The sequence below is a fragment of the Pseudorca crassidens genome, chromosome 4, assembly GCF_039906515.1.
Source record: "Pseudorca crassidens isolate mPseCra1 chromosome 4, mPseCra1.hap1, whole genome shotgun sequence".
NCBI classification, from domain to species: Eukaryota; Metazoa; Chordata; class Mammalia; order Artiodactyla; family Delphinidae; genus Pseudorca; species Pseudorca crassidens.
In genome coordinates this window covers 87,853,643-87,879,330 of record NC_090299.1, presented here as the reverse complement: position 1 = coordinate 87,879,330, position 25,688 = coordinate 87,853,643, and positions in this window count along the sequence as shown.

Genomic DNA, 25,688 nt, shown 5'->3' with positions numbered 1-25,688 from the left:
GGAATGTCCCAGGACAAACTCCCAAAAGCTTATGTCTCCTACTTACGTTTGTTTTCTAAATTTATTTTATGTTTCTTAATGGGGTAAATTTTTTTTAAACTAGATTCTTCCTCGATCTACAATTTCCCCTTTCTCCTTTGCCTTTAATATTTATTTAATTTTTGGCTGTGTTGCCTCTTCGTTTCTGTGCGAGGGCTTTCTCTAGTTGTGGGAAGCGGGGACCACTCTTCATCGAGGTGCGTGGGCCTCTCACTATTGTGGCCTCTCTTGTTGTGGAGCACAGGCTGCAGACGCGCAAGCTCAGTAGTTGTGGCTCATGGGTATAGTTGCTCCACGGCATGTGGGATCCTCCCAGACCAGGCCTCGAATCCATGTCCCCTGCATTGGCAGGCAGATTCTCAACCACTGCGTCACTAGGGAAGCCCCTGTTGGAGTAAATTTTATTAGAGTGTTGTGATTCTCTGGATGTACCAATTAGGATCAATTTTTCATACATATATCTGTTCATCATTGGATCCTGTTACCATGTAGGTTATTATAGAGTGTTGAGTAGAGCTCCCTTGGTATTTGGTAGGTGTTTGGTGATTATATAATTTATATATATTAATGATTATATAATTTGTATATTTTATATATTATAAGTTTATATACTTATAACATATATTAGTGTATGTATGTTAACCCCATAATCCTAATTTACTCATCCTCTCACCTTTCATTTTGGTTAACCATTAGTTTGTTTTATACGTCTCTGAGTGTCTTTTCCTTTGGAAATATGTTCATTGGTAGGAATCTTAAGATAACATCTATAAATTACATCATAGGATATATATCATATACTTTTGACTTCACATAATATGATTATTTCTAGACCCACCTGCAGTCATGAAAATGACATTGTTCATTTTTTTGAAAGCTAATCTTCCATTAGGTACATGTACCACTTCTTCTTTGTCCATTCATCTGTCAACTGACATTTTTGCTGCTTCCATGTCCTGGCTATTTTCAGTATTACTTCAGTGGAGGTTTGTCAGCGTGTGTCTTCTCGATTCGGCGCTTCGGTGATAGGCCCAGTGGTGGGCGTGTTGGATCGAATGACATCTCAATTTTTACTTTTAAACGCAGCTCCTTTCTGTTCTCATTACCGGATCTTACCACTTTACATCTCACAAGCAGCTAGAGGATACACAGTTCTCTAAAACACCTTCAGCGTTTATTGTTTGTAGACTGTTGGCTGATGGTAGTTGACTTGCGTGAGTTGAAACCTTTTTGTAGGCTAGATTTACATGAGTCTAATAATTCCTGATGTTGAGCTTTTATCCATTATCTTTTTTTATTTGAAAAATAGTGAGTAAAACTTACCTCTTCATACTATCTCCTTGAAAAATTTGCCAGGTTTGAATTTTTTTGGCCATTCCATACCTCAGCACAAGTTTTGACAGCAGGTGTGCTTTCCAGCCCAGAGTGAGTCCTTGTGAATGTTAAGTGATGGTTACCTGTGGTTTTAAAGCCACTCTTGCGGGAAATGGCACAAGGCGACAGCATTCCTACGTTTCCAATTCTGGGTTTTTGGGCAAGAGATCTTTCCTGGAAATCGTATTTCTAGGATGCAATTTAGAGTGGAATGTGTCAGGGCAAATGCCCAAGAGCTTATAACTGCATAATACTTGCTTGCTTTTTTTAAATTTAATTTTTATTAATTAAAAGAGCAAATTTGAGAAAACTGTTGTGTGTGTTCTAGCTGAACAGAATCTGCTTCATTATATCTATGTATAGATCTATTCATCTTTGGATCCTTTCCCATGTAGGTTATTACAGAGTGTTGAGTAGACCTCTCTTGGTATTCCATAAGTATTTTGTGATTATATATTTCATATATATTAGTACATATCTGTTAACCCCCATATCCTAATTCATACATTCCTTACACCTTTCCATTTGGTTAAACATAATTTGGTTTTCTAAATCTATGAGTGTCCTTCTCTTGGAAATTATTTCATGGGTATCAATTTTTAGGTAACACCTATAAGTGATGTAATAGGATATCTGTCTTTCGGTTTCTTTTTACATCAGGTAGGGTGAATATCTCTAGATCCTTCTATGGTGGTGCCAACGGCACTGTTCCATGCTTTTCCATGGTTAATATTCCGTTGTGTACATGGACCACTTCTTCTTGGTGCATTTTTCTGTTGATGGACATTTTGGTTTCTTCCAGCTCTTGGCTATGGTACATGTTGCTGCAGTGAAGGATTGCCAGCCTGTGTCTTTTTGATTCAGCTTTACTGAGTGGATAGGCCCATCAGTGGGGCTACCTGATCACATAGTAGCTCAAGTTTTACCTTTAAACACACCTCTATTTTGTTCTCTGTACTGGCTGTTACCAGGTTACATCCCATCAGCAGCTAGAGGGTACACAGTTCTCTAAAACCCCTTCAGCATTTATGCTATGTAGACTTTTTTGCTGATGATCCTTCTGACGGCTGTGAGGTGAATGTGTTTCTAGACTGGATTTGCATGGCTTTATTAATTCCTGACGTTGAGCGTTTTTCCATGCCTTTTTCTATAACAAAAAAAAGAGACAGAATATAAAATGTGCATAAAATATGCCTCTTGAAATTGTCGTTTTGAAATATGGATGTCTTTTGAGATTTTTGCTCGATTTACGACCGAAGGATTGTTTTGAGGACAGGTGTCATTTACAGGCCTGCAATTATTTTGACTGTCAAGTAACCATTACAGCTGCAGTTAGAGCTGCTGTTGTGTGAAACGGCCACAAGGCGGCAGCAGTTCTCATTAACCAAATCTGGTTACTAGGGAAACAGAGCCTCAATGGAAGTCCTGTTCTAGGTTGCAAATTAGAATGGAATGGGCCAGGAAAAAGCCCCTTATGTTTATATCTCACTAAATATTGTGCTTTTTTTTAATTTAATTTTCATTGTTTATCACAGCAAGTGTGATTACAATGTTTTACTTGTTTTAGGTGTGCAAGATGTGGTTGTTTTTCACATATACATATCTCTTTTCTTCTTTGGATCCTTTTCCCATTTTAGGTTATGACACAATGTTGAGTAGTCTTCTCTTGGTATTCCGTAGGTCTTTGGTGATTATATACTTCACCTGTGTTTGTAGATCTCTGTTAACTCTGACATCCTAATGTATCCAATCCTCACACCTTTCCATTGGTGAACCATAAGTTTGTTTAATGAATCTGTGATTGCCTTTCTCTGTGGAAATATCTTCACTGGTATCAATTTTTAGGTAACACCTATAAGTGATATCACAGGATACGTGTCTTTCGCTTTCTGACTTACTACAAGTTGCGTGATTACTTCTAGACTCATCTATGGTAATGCAAATGGCATTGTGTCATTGTTTTCTTTGGCTAATATTCTATCTGTACGTGGCTCAGTTTTTCTTTGTCCACTCACCTGTTGATGGACTTTTTGGTTGCTTCCATGTCTTGGTTATTCTAACACTGTTGAAGTGCACATTTGCCTGCCTGTGTCTTTCAACTATGTCTTCTTCGGTTATAGGCCCAGGAGAGGGCCTGTTGGATCATATGGTAGCAAAATGTTTACCTTGTAAAGGCGTCTCCATTCTGTTCTCATTAGTGGCTCTTACCAGGTTACGTTCCACTTAAATTTGACGGTATGCCCTTGTCCACAACCCTTTCAGCAATTATTGTTTGTAGTTTTTCTGCTGATGTTTATTCTGACAGGTGTGAGCTGACACCTCTTTGAGGTTGGATTTGCATGCATCTCATAATCCCTTGAAATTGAACTTTCAGGCATGTCCTCTTTTTTTTCAAGCTGTGAGTAACGCTTACCTCTTCTAATGGTTTTCTTGAAGTATGTGTCACATTTTGAAATATTTTGGCCATTACCTCCCTGAAGACATTCTGAGGGCAGGTTTCATTTACAGCCCTCCAGTACTTGTGCATATGACGTGACCATTAGCACAGGTTTTAAAGCTGCTGTTGCAGGTATCGGCCATTGGGCGGCAGCATTTCTCCTTTCCCCATTCTGGGAATTACGGAAAGAGTCCTTCCTGCCAGTGGTGTTCCTCAGTTGTATATTAGAGAGGAATGTGCCCAGACAAACCCCCAAAAGCTGATGTCTCCTTACTTACGTTTGGTTTCTAAATTGAAATTATATATTTTTTTTATTGGAGTAATATTCCATTGTGTACATGGACCACTTCTTCTTTGTGCCTTCCTCTGTTGACAGACATTTTTGTTGCTTCCAAGTGTTGGCTGTGGTAAATATTGCTGGAGTGCAGGATTGCCACCCTGTGTCTTTTTGATTCTCATCCTCTCAGGTGATAGGCCCAGCAGTGGGTATGCTTGATTGAATGGTAGCTCAATATTTACCTTATCAAGGCACCTCCTTTGTGGTTTCATTACTGGTTCTTACCATGTCCCACTGAGAAACGAGGGTGCACATTTCTCCACAACCCCTTCAGCATTTATTGTTTGCAGAATTTTTGCTGATGGCCATTATGACTGGTGTGAGCTGATAGGTTTTTGTCATTTGGATTTGCATGTCTTTAATAATTCCTAATGTTCAGAATTTTTCCATGCTTTGTTTTCTTTCTGTTAAACAAAAACAGAAAAAAACTGTGAGTACAATAAACCACTTGAAGTGGTCTTCTGGGAAGGCTGCCCTGTTTTGAATTTTTCGTCGATTTTTGACCCCAGGATTTTTTTGAGAACAGGTGACATTTACAGGCTTGTAATGAGTGTGAATATTTAGTGACCACTACTACTGGCTTTAAAGGTGCTGTTGGGGGAAACAGCCACAAGGCGGCAGCATTTCTCCGTTCCCACAACTGGTTTCTAGGGCAGCACAACATTTCTGGAAGTTGTGTTCCCAGGTTGTAAATTAGAATGGAATGTGCTAGGAAAAAAACCCGTAAGTTAATATTCCATTATTTCTTGTTCGATTTTTTAGTCTTTTTAAATCGAGGTAATATTTAGAATATTGTTTGTCCTAGGTGTATACAATCTGGTTCATTTGTACATTACATATATATATATATATATATATACACACACACACATACACACATATGTAATATATTCATGTACAGATACTCTTCCCATGAAAATTATTGCAGAGTGCTCCATTGACCTCCCTTGCTATATGGTCGGTCTCTTTGATAAATGTATTTAGTAGGTATTTGTACACATATGGTAACCCTAATCTTAATTTTCCATACCACCCACCTTTACATTTACATAAGAATAGTTTGTTTTCTAAGTCTGTGAGTTTCTTTCTCTGTGAAAATGCTATCATTTTTGTCAGTTGTTAGATAACGCCTTTAAGTGATATCATACTATATGTCTTTTTCTTTCTGACTTACGGCATGTTCTGAGATTATATCTAGGCTCATAAATGGTGCCTCAACGAGCAGTGTTTCACTGTTTTCCATGACTAATATTCCATTATGTACATGGACCACTTCTTCTTTATCCATTCATCCATTGATGGACACTTTGGTTGCTTCCGTGTCTTGGCTATTGTGAAAAATCCTGCAGTGAAGCTGTTGCAGCCTGTGCCTTCTCGACTCTGTTATTTTCAGGTGAGAGGTTCAGCGGTTGACCTGCTGAATGGAATGCTGGCTCAATTTTTACTTTTAAACACAGCTCCTTTCTGTTCTCACTATTGGCTCTTACCACTTTACATCTCACCAGCAGCTAGAGGGTACACAGTTCTCTAAAACCCCTTCAGCATTTATTGTTTGTAGACCTTTGGCTGATGGTAGTTGACGTGTGTGTGTTGAAATCTTTTCGTAGGCTAGATTTGCATGAGTTTAAAAATTTATGTTGTTGAGCTTTTATCCATTTTCCTTGTTTTTAGAAAAATAATGAGTAAAATTTACCTCTTCATACTATCTCCTTGAAAATTTTGCCAGTTGTGAATTTTTGAGGGCAGTTGTCCTTTACTGTCCTGAGTCCTTGTGAATGTTAAGTGACCGTTAGCTGTGGTTTTAAAGCCGCTCTTGTGGGAAACGGCCACAAGGTGGCAGCATTTCTACATTTCCAACTCTGGGTTTTTGGGCAACAGAGGGTTCCTGGAAATCGTGTTTGTAAGCTGCAAATTAGAGCAGAATGTGCCACGGCAAACTCCCAAGAGCTTATGTCTCCTTACTTCTTGTTTGTTTTTTACATTTAATTTTTATTTATTATCACAGCAAATTGGATAAAAATACTGTGTTTTTTCTAGGTGTACGGAATCTGGTTCATTATATCAATGTATTGATCTCTTCATCTTTGGATCCTTTCCCGTGTAGCTTATTACAGAGTGTTGAGTACACCTCTTTTAGCATTCTATAGGTATTTTGTGATTATATATTTCATATGTATTACTACATGTCTGTTAACCCCCATATCCTAATTCATACATTCCTTACACCTTTCCATTTGGTTAAACATAATTTGGTTTTCTGAATCTATGAGTGTCCTTCTCTTGGAAATTATTTCATGGGTATCAATTTTTAGGTAACACCTATAAGTGATGTAATAGGATATCTGTCTTTCGTTTTCTTTCTTACTTCAGGTAGGGTGATTATCTCTAGATCCTTCTATGGTGGTGCCAACAGCATTGCTCCATGCTTTTCCATGGCTAATATTCCATTGTGTACATGGACCACTTCTTCTTGGTGCATTTTTCTGTTGATGGACATTTTGGTTTCTTCCAGCTCTTGGCTATGGTACATGTTGCTGCAGTGAAGGATTGCCAGCCTGTGTCTTTTTGATTCAGGTCTACTCTGTGGATAGGCCCATCAGTGGGCCTACCAGATCACAGAGTAGCTCAAGTTTTACCTTTAAACACACCTCCATTTTGTTCTCTGTACTGGCTGTTACCAGGTTACATCCCATCAGCAGCTAGAGGGTACACAGTTCTCTAAAACCCCTTCAGCATTTATACTATGTAGAGTTTTTTGCTGATGATCCTTCTGACGGCTGTGAGTTGAATGTGTTTCTAGACTGGATTTGCATGGCTTTATTAATTCCTGACGTTGAGCGTTTTTCCATGCCTTTTTCTATAACAAAAAAAAGAGACAGAAAATAAAATGTGCATAAAATATGCCTCTTGAAATTGTCGTTTTGAAATATGGATGTCTTTTGAGATTTTTGCTCGATTTACGACCGAAGGATTGTTTTGAGGACAGGTGTCATTTACAGGCCTGCAATTATTTTGACTGTCAAGTAACCATTACAGCTGCAGTTAGAGCTGCTGTTGTGTGAAACGGCCACAAGGCGGCAGCAGTTCTCATTAACCAAATCTGGTTACTAGGGAAACAGAGCCTCAATGGAAGTCCTGTTCTAGGTTGCAAATTAGAATGGAATGGGCCAGGAAAAAGCCCCTTATGTTTATATCTCACTAAATATTGTGCTTTTTTTTAATTTAATTTTCATTGTTTATCACAGCAAGTGTGATTACAATGTTTTACTTGTTTTAGGTGTGCAAGATGTGGTTGTTTTTCACATATACATATCTCTTTTCTTCTTTGGATCCTTTTCCCATTTTAGGTTATGACACAATGTTGAGTAGTCTTCTCTTGGTATTCCGTAGGTCTTTGGTGATTATATACTTCACCTGTGTTTGTAGATCTCTGTTAACTCTGACATCCTAATGTATCCAATCCTCACACCTTTCCATTGGTGAACCATAAGTTTGTTTAATGAATCTGTGATTGCCTTTCTCTGTGGAAATATCTTCACTGGTATCAATTTTTAGGTAACACCTATAAGTGATATCACAGGATACGTGTCTTTCGCTTTCTGACTTACTACAAGTTGCGTGATTACTTCTAGACTCATCTATGGTAATGCAAATGGCATTGTGTCATTGTTTTCTTTGGCTAATATTCTATCTGTACGTGGCTCAGTTTTTCTTTGTCCACTCACCTGTTGATGGACTTTTTGGTTGCTTCCATGTCTTGGTTATTCTAACACTGTTGAAGTGCACATTTGCCTGCCTGTGTCTTTCAACTATGTCTTCTTCGGTTATAGGCCCAGGAGAGGGCCTGTTGGATCATATGGTAGCAAAATGTTTACCTTGTAAAGGCGTCTCCATTCTGTTCTCATTAGTGGCTCTTACCAGGTTACGTTCCACTTAAATTTGACGGTATGCCCTTGTCCACAACGCTTTCAGCAATTATTGTTTGTAGTTTTTCTGCTGATGTTTATTCTGACAGGTGTGAGCTGACACCTCTTTGAGGTTGGATTTGCATGCATCTCATAATCCCTTGAAATTGAACTTTCAGGCATGTCCTCTTTTTTTTCAAGCTGTGAGTAACGCTTACCTCTTCTAATGGTTTTCTTGAAGTATGTGTCACATTTTGAAATATTTTGGCCATTACCTCCCTGAAGACATTCTGAGGGCAGGTTTCATTTACAGCCCTCCAGTACTTGTGCATATGACGTGACCATTAGCACAGGTTTTAAAGCTGCTGTTGCAGGTATCGGCCATTGGGCGGCAGCATTTCTCCTTTCCCCATTCTGGGAATTACGGAAAGAGTCCTTCCTGCCAGTGGTGTTCCTCAGTTGTATATTAGAGAGGAATGTGCCCAGACAAACCCCCAAAAGCTGATGTCTCCTTACTTACGTTTGGTTTCTAAATTGAAATTATATATTTTTTTTATTGGAGTAATATTCCATTGTGTACATGGACCACTTCTTCTTTGTGCCTTCCTCTGTTGACAGACATTTTTGTTGCTTCCAAGTGTTGGCTGTGGTAAATATTGCTGGAGTGCAGGATTGCCACCCTGTGTCTTTTTGATTCTCATCCTCTCAGGTGATAGGCCCAGCAGTGGGTATGCTTGATTGAATGGTAGCTCAATATTTACCTTATCAAGGCACCTCCTTTGTGGTTTCATTACTGGTTCTTACCATGTCCCACTGAGAAACGAGGGTGCACATTTCTCCACAACCCCTTCAGCATTTATTGTTTGCAGAATTTTTGCTGATGGCCATTATGACTGGTGTGAGCTGATAGGTTTTTGTCATTTGGATTTGCATGTCTTTAATAATTCCTAATGTTCAGAATTTTTCCATGCTTTGTTTTCTTTCTGTTAAACAAAAACAGAAAAAAACTGTGAGTACAATAAACCACTTGAAGTGGTCTTCTGGGAAGGCTGCCCTGTTTTGAATTTTTCGTCGATTTTTGACCCCAGGATTTTTTTGAGAACAGGTGACATTTACAGGCTTGTAATGAGTGTGAATATTTAGTGACCACTACTACTGGCTTTAAAGGTGCTGTTGGGGGAAACAGCCACAAGGCGGCAGCATTTCTCCGTTCCCACAACTGGTTTCTAGGGCAGCACAACATTTCTGGAAGTTGTGTTCCCAGGTTGTAAATTAGAATGGAATGTGCTAGGAAAAAAACCCGTAAGTTAATATTCCATTATTTCTTGTTCGATTTTTTAGTCTTTTTAAATCGAGGTAATATTTAGAATATTGTTTGTCCTAGGTGTATACAATCTGGTTCATTTGTACATTACATATATATATATATATATATATACACACACACACATATGTAATATATTCATGTACAGATACTCTTCCCATGAAAATTATTGCAGAGTGCTCCATTGACCTCCCTTGCTATATGGTCGGTCTCTTTGATAAATGTATTTAGTAGGTATTTGTACACATATGGTAACCCTAATCTTAATTTTCCATACCACCCACCTTTCCATTTACATAAGAATAGTTTGTTTTCTAAGTCTGTGTGTTTCTTTCTCTGTGAAAATGCTATCATTTTTGTCAGTTGTTAGATAACACCTATAAGTGATATCATACTATATGTCTTTTTCTTTCTGACTTACGGCATGTTCTGAGATTATATCTAGGCTCATAAATGGTGCCTCAACGAGCAGTGTTTCACTGTTTTCCATGACTAATATTCCATTATGTACATGGACCACTTCTTCTTTATCCATTCATCCATTGATGGACACTTTGGTTGCTTCCGTGTCTTGGCTATTGTGAAAAATCCTGCAGTGAAGCTGTTGCAGCCTGTGCCTTCTCGACTCTGTTATTTTCAGGTGAGAGGTTCAGCGGTTGACCTGCTGAATGGAATGCTGGCTCAATTTTTACTTTTAAACACAGCTCCTTTCTGTTCTCACTATTGGCTCTTACCACTTTACATCTCACCAGCAGCTAGAGGGTACACAGTTCTCTAAAACCCCTTCAGCATTTATTGTTTGTAGACCTTTGGCTGATGGTAGTTGACGTGTGTGTGTTGAAATCTTTTCGTAGGCTAGATTTGCATGAGTTTAAAAATTTATGTTGTTGAGCTTTTATCCATTTTCCTTGTTTTTAGAAAAATAATGAGTAAAATTTACCTCTTCATACTATCTCCTTGAAAATTTTGCCAGTTGTGAATTTTTGAGGGCAGTTGTCCTTTACTGTCCTGAGTCCTTGTGAATGTTAAGTGACCATTAGCTGTGGTTTTAAAGCCGCTCTTGTGGGAAACGGCCACAAGGTGGCAGCATTTCTACATTTCCAACTCTGGGTTTTTGGGCAACAGAGGGTTCCTGGAAATCGTGTTTGTAAGCTGCAAATTAGAGCAGAATGTGCCACGGCAAACTCCCAAGAGCTTATGTCTCCTTACTTCTTGTTTGTTTTTTACATTTAATTTTTATTTATTATCACAGCAAATTGGATAAAAATACTGTGTTTTTTCTAGGTGTACGGAATCTGGTTCATTATATCAATGTATTGATCTCTTCATCTTTGGATCCTTTCCCGTGTAGCTTATTACAGAGTGTTGAGTACACCTCTTTTAGCATTCTATAGGTATTTTGTGATTATATATTTCATATGTATTACTACATGTCTGTTAACCCCCATATCCTAATTCATACATTCCTTACACCTTTCCATTTGGTTAAACATAATTTGGTTTTCTGAATCTATGAGTGTCCTTCTCTTGGAAATTATTTCATGGGTATCAATTTTTAGGTAACACCTATAAGTGATGTAATAGGATATCTGTCTTTCGTTTTCTTTCTTACTTCAGGTAGGGTGATTATCTCTAGATCCTTCTATGGTGGTGCCAACAGCATTGCTCCATGCTTTTCCATGGCTAATATTCCATTGTGTACATGGACCACTTCTTCTTGGTGCATTTTTCTGTTGATGGACATTTTGGTTTCTTCCAGCTCTTGGCTATGGTACATGTTGCTGCAGTGAAGGATTGCCAGCCTGTGTCTTTTTGATTCAGGTCTACTCTGTGGATAGGCCCATCAGTGGGCCTACCAGATCACAGAGTAGCTCAAGTTTTACCTTTAAACACACCTCCATTTTGTTCTCTGTACTGGCTGTTACCAGGTTACATCCCATCAGCAGCTAGAGGGTACACAGTTCTCTAAAACCCCTTCAGCATTTATACTATGTAGAGTTTTTTGCTGATGATCCTTCTGACGGCTGTGAGTTGAATGTGTTTCTAGACTGGATTTGCATGGCTTTATTAATTCCTGACGTTGAGCGTTTTTCCATGCCTTTTTCTATAACAAAAAAAAGAGACAGAATATAAAATGTGCATAAAATATGCCTCTTGAAATTGTCGTTTTGAAATATGGATGTCTTTTGAGATTTTTGCTCGATTTACGACCGAAGGATTGTTTTGAGGACAGGTGTCATTTACAGGCCTGCAATTATTTTGACTGTCAAGTAACCATTACAGCTGCAGTTAGAGCTGCTGTTGTGTGAAACGGCCACAAGGCGGCAGCAGTTCTCATTAACCAAATCTGGTTACTAGGGAAACAGAGCCTCAATGGAAGTCCTGTTCTAGGTTGCAAATTAGAATGGAATGGGCCAGGAAAAAGCCCCTTATGTTTATATCTCACTAAATATTGTGCTTTTTTTTAATTTAATTTTCATTGTTTATCACAGCAAGTGTGATTACAATGTTTTACTTGTTTTAGGTGTGCAAGATGTGGTTGTTTTTCACATATACATATCTCTTTTCTTCTTTGGATCCTTTTCCCATTTTAGGTTATGACACAATGTTGAGTAGTCTTCTCTTGGTATTCCGTAGGTCTTTGGTGATTATATACTTCACCTGTGTTTGTAGATCTCTGTTAACTCTGACATCCTAATGTATCCAATCCTCACACCTTTCCATTGGTGAACCATAAGTTTGTTTAATGAATCTGTGATTGCCTTTCTCTGTGGAAATATCTTCACTGGTATCAATTTTTAGGTAACACCTATAAGTGATATCACAGGATACGTGTCTTTCGCTTTCTGACTTACTACAAGTTGCGTGATTACTTCTAGACTCATCTATGGTAATGCAAATGGCATTGTGTCATTGTTTTCTTTGGCTAATATTCTATCTGTACGTGGCTCAGTTTTTCTTTGTCCACTCACCTGTTGATGGACTTTTTGGTTGCTTCCATGTCTTGGTTATTCTAACACTGTTGAAGTGCACATTTGCCTGCCTGTGTCTTTCAACTATGTCTTCTTCGGTTATAGGCCCAGGAGAGGGCCTGTTGGATCATATGGTAGCAAAATGTTTACCTTGTAAAGGCGTCTCCATTCTGTTCTCATTAGTGGCTCTTACCAGGTTACGTTCCACTTAAATTTGACGGTATGCCCTTGTCCACAACCCTTTCAGCAATTATTGTTTGTAGTTTTTCTGCTGATGTTTATTCTGACAGGTGTGAGCTGACACCTCTTTGAGGTTGGATTTGCATGCATCTCATAATCCCTTGAAATTGAACTTTCAGGCATGTCCTCTTTTTTTTCAAGCTGTGAGTAACGCTTACCTCTTCTAATGGTTTTCTTGAAGTATGTGTCACATTTTGAAATATTTTGGCCATTACCTCCCTGAAGACATTCTGAGGGCAGGTTTCATTTACAGCCCTCCAGTACTTGTGCATATGACGTGACCATTAGCACAGGTTTTAAAGCTGCTGTTGCAGGTATCGGCCATTGGGCGGCAGCATTTCTCCTTTCCCCATTCTGGGAATTACGGAAAGAGTCCTTCCTGCCAGTGGTGTTCCTCAGTTGTATATTAGAGAGGAATGTGCCCAGACAAACCCCCAAAAGCTGATGTCTCCTTACTTACGTTTGGTTTCTAAATTGAAATTATATATTTTTTTTATTGGAGTAATATTCCATTGTGTACATGGACCACTTCTTCTTTGTGCCTTCCTCTGTTGACAGACATTTTTGTTGCTTCCAAGTGTTGGCTGTGGTAAATATTGCTGGAGTGCAGGATTGCCACCCTGTGTCTTTTTGATTCTCATCCTCTCAGGTGATAGGCCCAGCAGTGGGTATGCTTGATTGAATGGTAGCTCAATATTTACCTTATCAAGGCACCTCCTTTGTGGTTTCATTACTGGTTCTTACCATGTCCCACTGAGAAACGAGGGTGCACATTTCTCCACAACCCCTTCAGCATTTATTGTTTGCAGAATTTTTGCTGATGGCCATTATGACTGGTGTGAGCTGATAGGTTTTTGTCATTTGGATTTGCATGTCTTTAATAATTCCTAATGTTCAGAATTTTTCCATGCTTTGTTTTCTTTCTGTTAAACAAAAACAGAAAAAAACTGTGAGTACAATAAACCACTTGAAGTGGTCTTCTGGGAAGGCTGCCCTGTTTTGAATTTTTCGTCGATTTTTGACCCCAGGATTTTTTTGAGAACAGGTGACATTTACAGGCTTGTAATGAGTGTGAATATTTAGTGACCACTACTACTGGCTTTAAAGGTGCTGTTGGGGGAAACAGCCACAAGGCGGCAGCATTTCTCCGTTCCCACAACTGGTTTCTAGGGCAGCACAACATTTCTGGAAGTTGTGTTCCCAGGTTGTAAATTAGAATGGAATGTGCTAGGAAAAAAACCCGTAAGTTAATATTCCATTATTTCTTGTTCGATTTTTTAGTCTTTTTAAATCGAGGTAATATTTAGAATATTGTTTGTCCTAGGTGTATACAATCTGGTTCATTTGTACATTACATATATATATATATATATATATACACACACACACATACACACATATGTAATATATTCATGTACAGATACTCTTCCCATGAAAATTATTGCAGAGTGCTCCATTGACCTCCCTTGCTATATGGTCGGTCTCTTTGATAAATGTATTTAGTAGGTATTTGTACACATATGGTAACCCTAATCTTAATTTTCCATACCACCCACCTTTCCATTTACATAAGAATAGTTTGTTTTCTAAGTCTGTGTGTTTCTTTCTCTGTGAAAATGCTATCATTTTTGTCAGTTGTTAGATAACACCTATAAGTGATATCATACTATATGTCTTTTTCTTTCTGACTTACGGCATGTTCTGAGATTATATCTAGGCTCATAAATGGTGCCTCAACGAGCAGTGTTTCACTGTTTTCCATGACTAATATTCCATTATGTACATGGACCACTTCTTCTTTATCCATTCATCCATTGATGGACACTTTGGTTGCTTCCGTGTCTTGGCTATTGTGAAAAATCCTGCAGTGAAGCTGTTGCAGCCTGTGCCTTCTCGACTCTGTTATTTTCAGGTGAGAGGTTCAGCGGTTGACCTGCTGAATGGAATGCTGGCTCAATTTTTACTTTTAAACACAGCTCCTTTCTGTTCTCACTATTGGCTCTTACCACTTTACATCTCACCAGCAGCTAGAGGGTACACAGTTCTCTAAAACCCCTTCAGCATTTATTGTTTGTAGACCTTTGGCTGATGGTAGTTGACGTGTGTGTGTTGAAATCTTTTCGTAGGCTAGATTTGCATGAGTTTAAAAATTTATGTTGTTGAGCTTTTATCCATTTTCCTTGTTTTTAGAAAAATAATGAGTAAAATTTACCTCTTCATACTATCTCCTTGAAAATTTTGCCAGTTGTGAATTTTTGAGGGCAGTTGTCCTTTACTGTCCTGAGTCCTTGTGAATGTTAAGTGACCGTTAGCTGTGGTTTTAAAGCCGCTCTTGTGGGAAACGGCCACAAGGTGGCAGCATTTCTACATTTCCAACTCTGGGTTTTTGGGCAACAGAGGGTTCCTGGAAATCGTGTTTGTAAGCTGCAAATTAGAGCAGAATGTGCCACGGCAAACTCCCAAGAGCTTATGTCTCCTTACTTCTTGTTTGTTTTTTACATTTAATTTTTATTTATTATCACAGCAAATTGGATAAAAATACTGTGTTTTTTCTAGGTGTACGGAATCTGGTTCATTATATCAATGTATTGATCTCTTCATCTTTGGATCCTTTCCCGTGTAGCTTATTACAGAGTGTTGAGTACACCTCTTTTAGCATTCTATAGGTATTTTGTGATTATATATTTCATATGTATTACTACATGTCTGTTAACCCCCATATCCTAATTCATACATTCCTTACACCTTTCCATTTGGTTAAACATAATTTGGTTTTCTGAATCTATGAGTGTCCTTCTCTTGGAAATTATTTCATGGGTATCAATTTTTAGGTAACACCTATAAGTGATGTAATAGGATATCTGTCTTTCGTTTTCTTTCTTACTTCAGGTAGGGTGATTATCTCTAGATCCTTCTATGGTGGTGCCAACAGCATTGCTCCATGCTTTTCCATGGCTAATATTCCATTGTGTACATGGACCACTTCTTCTTGGTGCATTTTTCTGTTGATGGACATTTTGGTTTCTTCCAGCTCTTGGCTATGGTACATGTTGCTGCAGTGAAGGATTGCCAGCCTGTGTCTTTTTGATTCAGGTCTACTCTGTGGATAGGCCCATCAGTGGGCCTACCAGATCACAGAGTAGCTCAAGTTTTACCTTTAAACACACCTCCATTTTGTTCTCTGTACTGGCTGTTACCAGGTTACATCCCATCAGCAGCTAGAGGGTACACAGTTCTCTAAAACCCCTTCAGCATTTATACTATGTAGAGTTTTTTGCTGATGATCCTTCTGACGGCTGTGAGTTGAATGTGTTTCTAGACTGGATTTGCATGGCTTTATTAATTCCTGACGTTGAGCGTTTTTCCATGCCTTTTTCTATAACAAAAAAAAAGAGACAGAATATAAAATGTGCATAAAATATGCCTCTTGAAATTGTCGTTTTGAAATATGGATGTCTTTTGAGATTTTTGCTCGATTTACGACCGAAGGATTGTTTTGAGGACAGGTGTCATTTACAGGCCTGCAATTATTTTGACTGTCAAGTAACCATTACAGCTGCAGTTAGAGCCGCTGTTGTGTGAAACGGCCACAAGGCGGCAGCAGTTCTCATTAACCAAATCTGGTTACTAGGGAAACAGAGCCTCAATGGAAGTCCTGTTCTAGGTTGCAAATTAGAATGCAATGGGCCAGGAAAAAGCCCCTTATGTTTATATCTCACTAAATATTGTTCTTTCTTTAAATTTAATTTTCATTGTTTATCACAGCAAGTGTGATTACAATGTTTTGCTTGTTTTAGGTGTGCAAGATGTGGTTGTTTTCCACATATACATATCTCTTATCTTCTTTGGATCCTTTTCCCATTTTAGGTTATGACACAATGTTGAGTAGTCTTCTCTTGGTATTCCGTAGGTCTTTGGTGATTATATACTTCACCTGTGTTTGTAGATCTCTGTTAACTCTGACATCCTAATGTATCCAATCCTCACACCTTTCCATTGGTGAACCATAAGTTTGTTTAATGAATCTGTGATTGCCTTTCTCTGTGGAAATATCTTCACTGGTATCAATTTTTAGGTAACACCTATAAGTGATATCACAGGATACGTGTCTTTCGCTTTCTGACTTACTACAAGTTGCGTGATTACTTCTAGACTCATCTATGGTGATGCAAATGGCATTGTGTCATTGTTTTCCTTGGCTAATATTCCATCTGTACGTGGACCAGTTTTTCTTTGTCCACTCACCTGTTGATGGACTTTTTGGTTGCTTCCATGTCTTGGTTATTGTAACACTGCTGAAATGCACATTTGCCTGCCTGTGTCTTTCAATTATGTCTTCTTCGGTTATAGGCCCAGGAGAGGGCCTGTTGGATCATATGGTAGCAAAATGTTTACCTTGTAAAGGCGTCTCCATTCTGTTCTCATTAGTGGCTCTTACCAGGTTATGTTCCACTTAAATTTGAGGGTATGCCCTTGTCCACAACCCTTTCAGCAATTATTGTTTGTAGTTTTTCTGCTGATGTTTATTCTGACAGGTGTGAGCTGACACCTCTTTGAGGTTGGATTTGCATGCATCTCATAATCCCTTGCAATTGAACTTTCAGGCATGTCCTCTTTTTTTTTCAAGCTGTGAGTAGCGCTTACCTCTTCAAATGGTTTTCTTGAAGTATGTGTCACATTTTGAAATATTTTGGCCATTACCTCCCTGAAGACATTCTGAGGGCAGGTTTCATTTACAGCCCTCCAGTACTTGTGCATATGAAGTGACCATTAGCACAGGTTTTAAAGCTGCTTTTGCAGGTATTGGCCATTGTGCGGCAGCATTTCTCCTTTCCCCATTCTGGGAATTACGGAAAGAGTCCTTCCTGCCAGTGGTGTTCCTCAGTGGTATATTAGAGAGGAATGTGCCCGGACAAACCCCCAAAAGCTGATGTCTCCTTACTTACGTTTGGTTTCTAAATTGAAATTATATATTTTTTTTATTGGAGTAATATTCCATTGTGTACATGGACCACTTCTTCTTTGTGCCTTCCTCTGTTGACAGACATTTTTGTTGCTTCCAAGTGTTGGCTGTGGTAAATATTGCTGGAGTGCAGGATTGCCACCCTGCGTCTTTTTGATTCTCATCCTCTCAGGTGATAGGCCCAGCAGTGGGTATGCTTGATTGAATGGTAGCTCAATATTTACCTTATCAAGGCACCTCCTTTGTGGTTTCATTACTGGTTCTTACCATGTCCCACTGAGAAACGAGGGTGCACATTTCTCCACAACCCCTTCAGCATTTATTGTTTGCAGAATTTTTGCTGATGGCCATTATGACTGGTGTGAGCTGATAGGTTTTTGTCATTTGGATTTGCATGTCTTTAATAATTCCTAATGTTCAGCATTTTTCCATGCTTTGTTTTCTTTCTGTTAAACAAAAACAGAAAAAAACTGTGAGTACAATAAACCACTTGAAGTGGTCTTCTGGGAAGGCTGCCCTGTTTTGAATTTTTCGTCGATTTTTGACCCCAGGATTTTTTTGAGAACAGGTGACATTTACAGGCTTGTAATGAGTGTGAATATTTAGTGACCACTACTACTGGCTTTAAAGGTGCTGTTGGGGGAAACGGCCACAAGACGGCAGCATTTCTCCGTTCCCACAACTGGTTTCTAGGGCAGCACAACATTTCTGGAAGTTGTGTTCCCAGGTTGTAAATTAGAATGGAATGTGCTAGGAAAAAAACCCGTAAGTTAGTATTCCATTATTTCTTGTTCGATTTTTTAGTCTTTTTAAATCGAGGTAATGTTTAGAATATTGTTTGTCCTACGTGTATACAATCTGGTTCATTTGTACATTACACACACACATTTATATATACACACACACACAACACACACACACACACACATATGTAATATATTCATGTGCAGATACTCTTCCCATGTAAATTATTGCAGAGTGCTCCATTGACCTCCCTTGCTATATGGTCGGTCTCTTTGATAAATGTATTTAGTAGGTATTTGTACACATATGGTAACCCTAATCTTAATTTTCCATACCACCCACCTTTCCATTTACATAAGAATAGTTTGTTTTCTAAGTCTGTGAGTTTCTTTCTCTGTGAAAATGCTATCATTTTTGTCAGTTGTTAGATAACGCCTTTAAGTGATATCATACTATATGTCTTTTTCTTTCTGACTTACGTCATGTTCTGAGATTATATCTAGGCTCATAAATGGTGCCTCAACGAGCAGTGTTTCACTGTTTTCCATGGCTAATATTCCATTATGTACATGGAACACTTCTTCTTTATCCATTCATCCATTGATGGACATTTTGGTTGCTTCCGTGTCTTGGCTATTGTGAAAAATCCTGCAGTGAAGCTGTTGCAACATGTGCCTTCTCGACTCTGGTATTTTCAGGTGAGAGGTTCAGCGGTTGACCTGCTGAATGGAATGCTGGCTCAATTTTTACTTTTAAACACAGCTCCTTTCTGTTCTCACTATTGGCTCTTACCACTTTACATCTCACCAGCAGCTAGAGGGTACACAGTTCTCTAAAACCCCTTCAGCATTTATTGTTTGTAGACCTTTGGCTGATGGTAGTTGACGTGTGTGTGTTGAAATCTTTTGTAGGCTAGATTTGCATGACTTTAAAAATTTATGTTGTAGAGCTTTTATCCATTTTCCTTGTTTTTAGAAAAATAATGAGTAAAATTTACCTTTTCATACTATCTCCTTGAAAATTTTGCCAGTTGTGAATTTTTGAGGGCAGTTGTCCTTTACTGTCCTGAGTCCTTGTGAATGTTAAGTGACCGTTAGCTGTGGTTTTAAAGCCGCTCTTGTGGGAAACGGCCACAAGGCGGCAGCATTTCTACATTTCCAACTCTGGGTTTTTGGGCAACAGAGGGTTCCTGGAAATCGTGTTTGTAAGCTGCAAATTAGAGCAGAATGTGCCACGGCAAACTCCCAAGAGCTTATGTCTCCTTACTTCTTGTTTGTTTTTTACATTTAATTTTTATTTATTATCACAGCAAATTGGATAAAAATACTGTGTTTTTTCTAGGTGTACGGAATCTGGTTCATTATATCAATGTATTGATCTCTTCATCTTTGGATCCTTTCCCGTGTAGGTTATTACAGAGTGTTGAGTACACCTCTTTTAGCATTCTATAGGTATTTTGTGATTATATATTTCATATGTATTACTACATGTCTGTTAACCCCCATATCCTAATTCATACATTCCTTACACCTTTCCATTTGGTTAAACATAATTTGGTTTTCTGAATCTATGAGTGTCCTTCTCTTGGAAATTATTTCATGGGTATCAATTTTTAGGTAACACCTATAAGTGATGTAATAGGATATCTGTCTTTCGTTTTCTTTCTTACTTCAGGTAGGGTGATTATCTCTAGATCCTTCTATGGTGGTGCCAACAGCATTGCTCCATGCTTTTCCATGGCTAATATTCCATTGTGTACATGGACCACTTCTTCTTGGTGCATTTTTCTGTTGATGGACATTTTGGTTTCTTCCAGCTCTTGGCTATGGTACATGTTGCTGCAGTGAAGGATTGCCAGCCTGTGTCTTTTTGATTCAGGTCTACTCTGTGGATAGGCCCATCAGTGGGCCTACCAGATCACAGAGTAGCTCAAGTTTTACCTTTAAACACACCTCCATTTTGTTCTCTGTACTGGCTGTTACCAGGTTACATCCCATCAGCAGCTAGAGGGTACACAGTTCTCTAAAACCCCTTCAGCATTTATACTATGTAGAGTTTTTTGCTGATGATCCTTCTGACGGCTGTGAGGTGAATGTGTTTCTAGACTGGATTTGCATGGCTTTATTAATTCCTGACGTTGAGCGTTTTTCCATGCCTTTTTCTATAACAAAAAAAAGAGACAGAATATAAAATGTGCATAAAATATGCCTCTTGAAATTGTCGTTTTGAAATATGGATGTCTTTTGAGATTTTTGCTCGATTTACGACCGAAGGATTGTTTTGAGGACAGGTGTCATTTACAGGCCTGCAATTATTTTGACTGTCAAGTAACCATTACAGCTGCAGTTAGAGCCGCTGTTGTGTGAAACGGCCACAAGGCGGCAGCAGTTCTCATTAACCAAATCTGGTTACTAGGGAAACAGAGCCTCAATGGAAGTCCTGTTCTAGGTTGCAAATTAGAATGCAATGGGCCAGGAAAAAGCCCCTTATGTTTATATCTCACTAAATATTGTTCTTTCTTTAAATTTAATTTTCATTGTTTATCACAGCAAGTGTGATTACAATGTTTTGCTTGTTTTAGGTGTGCAAGATGTGGTTGTTTTCCACATATACATATCTCTTATCTTCTTTGGATCCTTTTCCCATTTTAGGTTATGACACAATGTTGAGTAGTCTTCTCTTGGTATTCCGTAGGTCTTTGGTGATTATATACTTCACCTGTGTTTGTAGATCTCTGTTAACTCTGACATCCTAATGTATCCAATCCTCACACCTTTCCATTGGTGAACCATAAGTTTGTTTAATGAATCTGTGATTGCCTTTCTCTGTGGAAATATCTTCACTGGTATCAATTTTTAGGTAACACCTATAAGTGATATCACAGGATACGTGTCTTTCGCTTTCTGACTTACTACAAGTTACGTGATTACTTCTAGACTCATCTATGGTGATGCAAATGGCATTGTGTCATTGTTTTCCTTGGCTAATATTCCATCTGTACGTGGACCAGTTTTTCTTTGTCCACTCACCTGTTGATGGACTTTTTGGTTGCTTCCATGTCTTGGTTATTGTAACACTGCTGAAATGCACATTTGCCTGCCTGTGTCTTTCAATTATGTCTTCTTCGGTTATAGGCCCAGGAGAGGGCCTGTTGGATCATATGGTAGCAAAATGTTTACCTTGTAAAGGCGTCTCCATTCTGTTCTCATCAGTGGCTCTTACCAGGTTATGTTCCACTTAAATTTGGGGGTATGCCCTTGTCCACAACCCTTTCAGCATTTATTGTTTGTAGTTTTTCTGCTGATGTTTATTCTGACAGGTGTGAGCTGACACCTCTTTGAGGTTGGATTTGCATGCATCTCATAATCCCTTGAAATTGAACTTTCAGGCATGTCCTCTTTTTTTTCAAGCTGTGAGTAGCGCTTACCTCTTCAAATGGTTTTCTTGAAGTATGTGTCACATTTTGAAATATTTTGGCCATTACCTCCCTGAAGACATTCTGAGGGCAGGTTTCATTTACAGCCCTCCAGTACTTGTGCATATGAAGTGACCATTAGCACAGGTTTTAAAGCTGCTGTTGCAGGTATCGGCCATTGTGCGGCAGCATTTCTCCTTTCCCCATTCTGGGAATTACGGAAAGAGTCCTTCCTGCCAGTGGTGTTCCTCGGTTATATATTAGAGAGGAATGTGCCCGGACAAACCCCCAAATGCTGATGTCTCCTTACTTACATTTGGTTTCTAAATTGAAATTATATATATATTTTTTGGAGTAATATTCCATTGTGTACATGGACCACTTCTTCTTTGTGCCTTCCTCTGTTGACAGACATTTCTGTTGCTTCCAAGTGTTGGCTGTGGTAAATATTGCTGGAGTGCAGGATTGCCACCCTGTGTCTTTTTGATTCTCATCCTCTCAGGTGGTAGACCCAGCAGTGGGTATGCTTGATTGAATGGTATCTCAATATTTACCTTATCAAGGCACCTCCTTTGTGGTTTCATTACTGGTTCTTACCATGTCCCACATAGAAACGAGGGTGCGCATTTCTCCACAACCCCTTCAGCATTTATTGTTTGCAGAATTTTTGCTGATGGCCATTATGACTGGTGTGAGCTGATAGGTTTTTGTCATTTGGATTTGCATGTCTTTAATAATTCGTAATGTTCAGCATTTTCCCATGCTTTGTTTTCTTTCTGTTACACAAAAACAGAAAAAAACTGTGAGTACAATAAACCACTTGAAGTGGTCTTCTGGGAAGGCTGCCCTGTTTTGAATTTTTCGTCGATTTTTGACCCCAGGATTTTTTTGAGAACAGGTGACATTTACAGGCTTGTAATGAGTGTGAATATTTAGTGACCACAACTACTGGCTTTAAAGGTGCTGTTGGGGGAAACGGCCACAAGGTGGCAGCATTTCTCCATTCCCAAAACTGGTTTCTAGGGCATCACAGCCTTTCTGGAAGTCATGTTCCCAGGTTGTAAATTAGAATGGAATGTGCTAGGAAAAAACCTGTAAGTTAATGTTCCATTATTTCTTTTTCGATTTCTTAGTCTTTTTAAATCGAGGTAATATTTAGAATATTGTTTGTCCTACGTGTATACAATCTGGTTCATTTGTACATTACATATACACACACACACACACACACACACACATATGTAATATATTCATGTACAGATACTCTTCCCATGTAAATTATTGCAGAGTGCTCCATTGACCTCCCTTGCTATATGGTCGGTCTCTTTGATAAATGTATTTAGTAAGTATTTGTACACATATGGTAACCCTAATCTTAATTTTCCATACCACCCACCTTTCCATTTACATAAGAATAGTTTGTTTTCTAAGTCTGTGAGTTTCTTTCTCTGTGAAAATGTTATCATTTTTGTCAGTTGTTAGATAACGCCTTTAAGTGATATCATACTATATGTCTTTTTCTTTCTGACTTACGGCATGTTCTGAGATTATATCTAGGCTCATAAATGGTGCCTCAACGAGCAGTGTTTCACTGTTTTCCATGGCTAATATTCCATTATGTACATGGACAACTTCTTCTTTATCCATTCATCCATTGATGGACATTTTGGTTGCTTCCGTGTCTTGGCTATTGTGAAAAATCCTGCAGTGAAGCTGTTGCAGCCTGTGCCTTCTCGACTCTGTTATTTTCAGGTGAGAGGTTCAGCGGTTGACCTGCTGAATGGAATGCTGGCTCAATTTTTACTTTTAAACACAGCTCCTTTCTGTTCTCACTATTGGCTCTTACCACTTTACATCTCACCAGCAGCTAGAGGGTACACAGTTCTCTAAAACCCCTTCAGCATTTATTGTTTGTAGACCTTTGGCTGATGGTAGTTGACGTGTGTGTGTTGAAATCTTTTTGTAGGCTAGATTTGCATGAGTTTAAAAATTTATGTTGTAGAGCTTTTATCCATTTTCCTTGTTTTTAGAAAAATAATGAGTAAAATTTACCTCTTCATACTATCTCCTTGAAAATTTTGCCAGTTGTGAATTTTTGAGGGCAGTTGTCCTTTACTGTCCTGAGTCCTTGTGAATGTTAAGTGACCGTTAGCTGTGGTTTTAAAGCCGCTCTTGTGGGAAACGGCCACAAGGCGGCAGCACTTCTACATTTCCAACTCTGGGTTTTTGGGCAACAGAGGGTTCCTGGAAATCGTGTTTGTAAGCTGCAAATTAGAGCAGAATGTGCCACGGCAAACTCCCAAGAGCTTATATCTCCTTACTTCTTGTTTGTTTTTTACATTTAATTTTTATTTATTATCACAGCAAATTGGATAAAAATACTGTGTTTTTTCTAGGTGTACGGAATCTGGTTCATTATATCAATGTATTGATCTCTTCATCTTTGGATCCTTTCCCGTGTAGGTTATTACAGAGTGTTGAGTACACCTCTTTTAGCATTCTATAGGTATTTTGTGATTATATATTTCATATGTATTACTACATGTCTGTTAACCCCCATATCCTAATTCATACATTCCTTACACCTTTCCATTTGGTTAAACATAATTTGGTTTTCTGAATCTATGAGTGTCCTTCTCTTGGAAATTATTTCATGGGTATCAATTTTTAGGTAACACCTATAAGTGATGTAATAGGATATCTGTCTTTCGTTTTCTTTCTTACTTCAGGTAGGGTGATTATCTCTAGATCCTTCTATGGTGGTGCCAACAGCATTGTTCCATGCTTTTCCATGGCTAATATTCCATTGTGTACATGGACCACTTCTTCTTGGTGCATTTTTCTGTTGATGGACATTTTGGTTTCTTCCAGCTCTTGGCTATGGTACATGTTGCTGCAGTGAAGGATTGCCAGCCTGTGTCTTTTTGATTCAGGTCTACTCAGCGGATAGGCCCATCAGTGGGCCTAGCAGATCACATGGTAGCTCAAGTTTTACCTTTAAACACACCTCCATTTTGTTCTCTGTACTGGCTGTTACCAGGTTACATCCCATCAGCAGCTAGAGGGTACACAGTTCTCTAAAACCCCTTCAGCATTTATACTATGTAGAGTTTTTTGCTGATGATCCTTCTGACGGCTGTGAGGTGAATGTGTTTCTAGACTGGATTTGCATGGCTTTATTAATTCCTGACGTTGAGCGTTTTTCCATGCCTTTTTCTATAACAAAAAAAAAAGAGACAGAATATAAAATGTGCATAAAATATGCCTCTTGAAATTGTCGTTTTGAAATATGGATGTCTTTTGAGATTTTTGCTCGATTTACGACCGAAGGATTGTTTTGAGGACAGGTGTCATTTACAGGCCTGCAATTATTTTGACTGTCAAGTAAGCATTACAGCTGCAGTTAGAGCTGCTGTTGTGTGAAACGGCCACAAGGCGGCAGCAGTTCTCATTAACCAAATCTGGTTACTAGGGAAACAGAGCCTCAATGGAAGTCCTGTTCTAGGTTGCAAATTAGAATGCAATGGGCCAGGAAAAAGCCCCTTATGTTTATATCTCACTAAATATTGTTCTTTTTTTAAATTTAATTTTCATTGTTTATCACAGCAAGTGTGATTACAATGTTTTGCTTGTTTTAGGTGTGCAAGATGTGGTTGTGTTCCACATATACATATCTCTTTTCTTCTTTGGATCCTTTTCCCATTTTAGGTTATGACACAATGTTGAGTAGTCTTCTCTTGGTATTCCGTAGGTCTTTGGTGATTATATACTTCACCTGTGTTTGTAGATCTCTGTTAACTCTGACATCCTAATGTATCCAATCCTCACACCTTTCCATTGGTGAACCATAAGTTTGTTTAATGAATCTGTGATTGCCTTTCTCTGTGGAAATATCTTCACTGGTATCAATTTTTAGGTAACACCTATAAGTGATATCA